Source organism: Octopus sinensis, linkage group LG12 (genome assembly GCF_006345805.1).
Source record: "Octopus sinensis linkage group LG12, ASM634580v1, whole genome shotgun sequence".
In the NCBI taxonomy this organism is placed as follows: domain Eukaryota; kingdom Metazoa; phylum Mollusca; class Cephalopoda; order Octopoda; family Octopodidae; genus Octopus; species Octopus sinensis.
The window spans coordinates 60,483,904-60,491,403 of NC_043008.1; positions in this window are offsets into that span (position 1 = coordinate 60,483,904).

Sequence of the window (7,500 nt, forward strand, 5' to 3'; positions counted from 1 at the left end):
TATATATATATATATATATATATATATATATATATATATATATGCATATGCACCTTACCTCATCGATGACTTTAAAAAACAAGAGGTGAAAATCCTGGTTTTGGATGTACTTACCTAAAAAGAAAATGGAAAGAGAAATTAAAATAATGAATGAAACGAGTAGATAAAAATACAGAAATACACACACACACAAACACACACACACACACATACACACACAAACACTCTCTGATACACGCAGGGGCTTATATATTTATATTTTTCTTTTCATTTAAAACGTTTCATTTATTGTCTTCTGACTTTAGAGTGCAGTAATAGTGTGAACAACCTCCAATGATTTATACTCGTTGATATCGCCCTAAATAATCTATTTTTTTAGTCTGAACGTTGCTTGTCGATAGCTATTTATCAAACGACGTAAGGTTTTTTTCAAAACCCCAAGCTGATGAACGATGCAGCGGCATACATATTAACATAAACACGGACAAACGTAAATTTATGTTGGATTCAAAAGCAATTTACTGGCCACAACATGGGTATAGCTGAAAGCATTTGCGAGATATCATCTCAAGTAGGATCAAAATTAGAATTTCCTGCCTGCGAAATGGAATACGAAACTACTCGGCCAGCCTAAAATTGTATATATATATATATATCATATATTATATATATATATCATTACATACATACATACATGCATATACATACATACATATATATATATAGATATAGATATATACATACATATATATATATACATATATTTATATATATACACACACACACTCATATATATACATATATTTATAATATATATACACACACACACTCATATATATATACATTATATATATACTATATTTTATATATATTAATATATATATATTATATATATATATATAATATATATATATATATATATATACACACTCATATATATATATATGTATACGCTTCTATATTTCTATACAGATATAGAGATGTGTGGCGTGTGTGTATGTGTATAGACATGAACATAAGCACACACATACACACACACACACGCAGATTTATTTATTTTCCGATAATATACTTTACGATACCCACAGAGGAACATAAGTACTTTAATACTAAAAGGAAACTCACTTCAAAATGGAAGTATCATCAACGAATTAATAGGAACTATTTGTCAAAATATAGATTTCATTATTATGTATGTTCGGATAACCTACTTACCTCTATGTGGTTAAGTAACTTCTATTATTGATATCTGGACACTTTCAATAAAGTATGCAACTCAATTTACCGCGATACTTTCATAAGTACCTACACGACAATGTGCATTTGGGAAAAAAAAGAAATGTTGCTTTATATTCTTTACTGAAAATTTCTAGTTTTTAGATAAGATGGTTTTAATAAAAATGAAAGATGGCCTCTAGTTTCAACTTCGTGTTTTGATTAGATTTAAACAAATAATAATTCGAACCCAACAAAAGTAAAAATGTACACAAACAGAACGACATAAAAAGGCTAAAGTATGACCATTAGATATTTTTCTACCTTCAAGAAAAGTAATAAATCTAAATTGAGAGATCCTTGTTGATTTTTAAAGTTGAAATTCCGCGGTCGGTTACGGGGGAACTACAAGCAAGTGTCGGTTACATAATGTAAAGTGAAGAAAAGAGTTTAAAATAGATTACAGTTGTTTATGGGATGGGTGCAGTGGAGGGAAAACTAGTATATTTCTCATTAATGCCTAGATTTATTCAAGTACAACAGTAATTAGAATAAGAAAACATTTTAAGGAAAATCTCATTGCAGATTTCATATCTATATTTCATGTTTGGCGCATTTCTTTAAAGTTCAAACTTAGCCAAATTCGAAATCTTTTCAATACAATAACCCTCACTGAATCAACATCTCAGTACTAAGTGAAAGTTGTTAGCTTTTTAAAGCAATGGAAATATATAATTTAATCAATATATATAAATATGTGTATGAGTGTGTGTGTGTGTTTGTGTGTGTAAGCGAGAGAGAGAGAAATTGGGATGACAAAGGAGAAAATAATTCTGTTGTGAACTCCATTACCTTGCAGCCTTTGTGATTTGTCTTTCTCTATGCGTTCTAATTTATATGTTTTATGTTCCTCTTTGTCTTCGATGCTGTATCTGTTATTCTATCTGATATCATGGGGCATATCTTTTTCTTTTTACAGATATTTCACTATTACCTCTGTGGTTACATATTTTCTACTTCTTTTCATAGAAATTGTTTATATAACTCACATTATTCTAAAATTATTTCATCACAGTTCTAGCAGGGTCTTCTCCTTATCAAACTTGATTAAGGAGACCTATGATCAAAACACCCAGTTTTTGAGCAAACCGTTTAATTCATAAGTGAAGAGAACCTAGGAGCGCATAATCCAAAGTTTTTCTTCTAAGGGTTCAAATGTGGAATTTGTTAGCTTTCCTTTAGTAAATCTAACCACAACGCCGCTGGAGGGATTTCCTTTCCTCGAGCAGTCCTTTTGTAAGACAGTCCGGAGTGAATTTAAAGAAATATTGACTGCAATTAATAAAATTCCAGCGACTCGGTAACGGGCTTTATCGCTCCCTATTGTCGATGGGCTCAACGTAAATACCATAAAATATTTAGTTCTGCTCAAGTGCTGCACGCTGTATCAAATTAATTATACATTATCAAAGCTTAACTCCTTTTGTACTAGCAAAAGACACCCTCATAGTACCGTTTGAAGTCAGGTTTTAGACTACTGAAGAAAAGTAAACTACAGATAACGTTAGTTTTTATTGTCCCTTTTAACTAGACATTAAACTGTATATCTTAAAAAATTAACCAATAAGCACACGTCCTTTATCGACAACAAAAACTATACAAATATTAAAAGCATAGTGGAATAGACATGTAAGAGGACGAGAGAGAGTATGTGTGTATCTATGTATGTGTTATTTATATATATATATATATATATATATATATATATATATATATATAATATAATATAAATAATATATAAATATATGCATATATACATATATATATGTACATACCTACATATATATGTATACATACATGCATGTATGGGTACAGGACATTAAAAAAAATCGTTGAACAATGAGAAACAAAAACATAAAATAAAAACATAGAAACGAGACATACAACATGAAGAATATTCCCCTTCTTCAGTTGTCCCTGTTTCATCTACTCCACGTTGCGAAGGTGTGTATATACATATATATATATATTTATCTATTTATTTTATAGAAGGAGCTTCTACAGGACTAGAACTGTTTCATTCAAATGAAATCATCAGGAAGCTTTCTGATGATTTCATTTGAATGAAACAGTTCTAGTCCTGTAGAAGCTCCTTCTATAAAATAAATTAATTTACTCTGCTATGTATTGAGTACCTTATTTACTGTGGTTAACCCCGACTCAACCCGGGACCTACACACACACACACACACATATATATATATATTATATATATATATATATATATATACATAAACCTTGAAAACTACTCGCTTACGATGCCGGAGTATAGTTGGATTTTTATGGTGTTTAGGCCAGGAGTACAAAGCTCACACCCATCGCTGGATAAATGTCCATGTATTCATGGCATTCCTTTTCAGTCAAGAGCATATGTCCAATACGGATACAATGAATGCCCAGGAATACAGCGTTTGAGAACATGAAAGTTAAACTATGTATAAGAATACTAATATTGAATATATTTAATGAGAAGATTAAAATTTATCAACCTAGGAGAATTAGAAAACGAATAAAACGTATAGAAATATGTGTGGTACAATATGTTAGGCTATTACTTGGTAGACTTGTTTAATTTACGAGTGTTAAAACATGTAAAAATGAAAGGAAAATATCCCTTTCAAAAAAAGTACCACCTGATTCGCAAACAGAATTAGTTACGTAATGAATAGCAAGGAAACAATAAAGATTCCATATGAAGAACGAAACAGCTTCAAGTAAGTCTAAACATATTTTCGTGTTTGCAAATTGAAAAAGTAAATAGAAAAAAAAAAAAAAAAAAACAAAACAAACAAAAAAAGGTACGATAACCAGGTATCACTTTCTACATAATTTATTTTATTAGCGAGGCCTTATATATTAATATGCTCATTCATTGAAAAAAAAATTTTTTTTCAATAAGAATTTGTTTTCGCTATACTGGAATACACTATTTCATCATCCTACTCCTCCTTATCGTCTTCCTATTATTATTATCATTATCATTATTATTATTATATTATTATTATTATTATTATTAATATTATTATTATTATTATTATTATTATTATTATTATTATTATTATTATCATTATTATCATCATTATTATTATCATTATTATTATCATCATTATTATCATTATTATTATTATTATTATTATTATTATTATTATATTTGTCTAGTAGTAGTAGTAGTAGTAGTAGTAGTAGTGGTATTGCCGTTGTTAATATTTTCCACGCATTCTACATTATAATTATTACTATATGCATTCATTTTGGAAGCATGAGAGGGAGAGTGGCAGAGAAGACGAGAAACGAAGAAAAGCTATTCGTACATTCTTTTTTTTAGTATTTAATACGTATTTTCTTTTTACTTTCATTTTTACTTTCCTCGTCTTTCTTTTACTTCTCACTTATTTTCTTGTATATTTTTTCAGTACGTTTTAGAAGAAAATGAATAGAAAATGTAATCAGACTTTGAGTCACAGAAGCACTTGATGGTAAAACTAAATTATCGAATGCAATATATATATCATGGAAGATGAAATTTTAATGAATATCGCGGAAGAGAGATAATATAACAAAACCCACACTGAAAAATATCACCTCATCTCTTCTTTCTTTCTGCGGTGGCTTAATAAAAACTGTACAGAAGAGAAATTCACAAGAAAATTTGTAAACGTAAAGACAAAAGTTAATTTTCCATACATCTACCGGGAATTGAAGATGCAGGTTTGTATGTACATGTGTACATATGTACATACGCACTTATCTATCTATCTATCTATCTATCTATCTATCTATCTATCTATCTATCTATCTATCTATCTATCTAGCTGTTTGTATATCTATCTATCTATCTATCTATCTAGCTATCTGTATGTCTATGTATGTATGTATGTATGTATGTATGTATCTATCTATCTATCTATCTATCTGTCTATCTATTTGTCTATCTATCTATCTGTGAAAATACTCATACTGGCAAATGCATATGTATGAGAAGACGAAAGAATTGTATGTTTGTAATTGTATATTTGTAAATACTAACAAGCACACACATATACATATCTGTATGTATGTAAATATGTATGTATATACATAGATATATATATATATATATATATATATATATATATAGATATGTATGTACAACAGACATAAGCACACCGACATAAATGTGAATATATACATGTGTGTGTGTGTGTGTAAATATATTTATGTACGAATGCTGATATGTTTACATGTTTGTGTGTTTGCACTTTGTCTCGATCAATAAAAAGAATTTTCTCCATAGATGTTTCTCAATCTATACAATGTATACAGATTCATACGCACACATACAGAAACGCATATTACATATATACGTATCTATATATGAAAAACACGTAGATATAACAAATGAATGCATATTTATATACATACGTGTATGTGTGTGTAAATGTGCGTAAATGTTTTGGAATTACAATGCCTCACATGTCCTTACTGCTAGAATTACTGCTTATGTGTGAATGAATGACGAGATATATATGTTGCCAAGACTGACATCGATAGGGTAAATTTGATCATGCCCATTGATAAATTGTTGCAGTCTAACGGGAAACAAACAAGTATGACATGTAAGTACAACATTCGATATAGATAAACATTTAGGCCTGTTTCAGAACTGATGGGAAGCATAAGAGAATCGTCTTCTAACTAATGGCACCTTGCGTTAAAAGGCGAGTGATATAAAATTTGCTTTCTGTCAGTGGTTTTCTAGCGAAGTCTCCCTGGCGAAATTTTGTTGTTCTCTCTGTCTATCTGTCTGTCTCTGTCTGTCTGTCTGTCTCTCTCGCTATGATATTTATTCACTCATTTATTTTCGTTTTGTCTTGAAGGAGGGGCTGTGTCCATGCTTTTACTGATTCTACGAGATAGGTTGGATGTTAGCGGTACCATTTATTCCAGCTCAATTGTTTCCTATTGACACCTACAGTTAAGATTGGTACATTTGGCGGGGAGTTGGTGTGGTTCTTCGTACTGGGATAAAATACTACTCTGTGTCTACTGAGTTGTTTTGACTCTTATTTCTAGCAATGCTGATACTATCTTAGTGTCTTCCGTCACTTTAGTGACATCTGTAAATTTGCCTTTAGATTGTTAAATTACTAATAAACCACGATATTATTTGTAGTTTTCACTTTTAGCGTTTTTAAAATCAGCTATGATGTCAACGGGTTCCTTATAAGCTGACAAGGTTAGTTGAGTTTAACGCTAGGCACAGAAAGAGCCACCGAAGAGATTATAAGATGCCCTACATCAAACTTCGAATTTGGATTTGGCTGTCAGCTAGGGAGCTTATCTCCCTTGTCAGCCATTACCATAGTGTTCTGTGATAAATTGGACTTGGACTAGGTTAAAATGCGACTTAATCACATATTCGTATTAATCGAAAAGATGTACAGTATTAACTAAGTTGTATGCAAACTCAATACCACATAATATGTTTCCATCACTTGGACTTCATTTTACGCTGAGCATTAAACTTCCGATGTGCTGCGTCATGAACATTTCATAGAAAACTTTCTCAAGATAGATTACGATGTCTGGCCATCTGTTAATGATATATAGCTGCTACATAATTTTACCACATAGCTTTACTCTATATTCAAGTGTGACGACGAATGTGCGTACGCATGAATGCACAAAGCACACACCTACGCACACGCAAATATAAGTGAACCGTGAGGAAACTTCAAAGGTTTCGGCCTGTTCCCAGACGGCGGTACGGAAATATAATTTAATATTTAGCTTTCATTTTAAATTCGTTTTTCTCGTAAATTAGGCACCTAATGATTGATTATTGTTAATAATTGAGAAATTTTCAGTCGATATCTTTTTTTGCCGTTGACATAAGTGCATGTGTGCTAGTCTATATGCACATATGAGTGTGTATGACTGTGTGTGTGTGTGTGGTTATGTCTAAGTGCATTTACGTGTGTGGCTGTATATATATACTTGTATATATGTACACAGCATGATCTCTCATGGAACTTGTATAGTACCGTGTTAATCGGCCAAAGGACTCACGAGGTATTGTAGATCCCAACACCCAACAATTGGTTTGTTGCTCGAAGCTTGACTCGTGGTTAGTGTCGAATGACTAATAGGTCCCACGCAAGCCTTAAATGCCATATATTCATGAGCGATGGGGAGCCATATATATATATATATATATATATATATATATATATATATATATATATA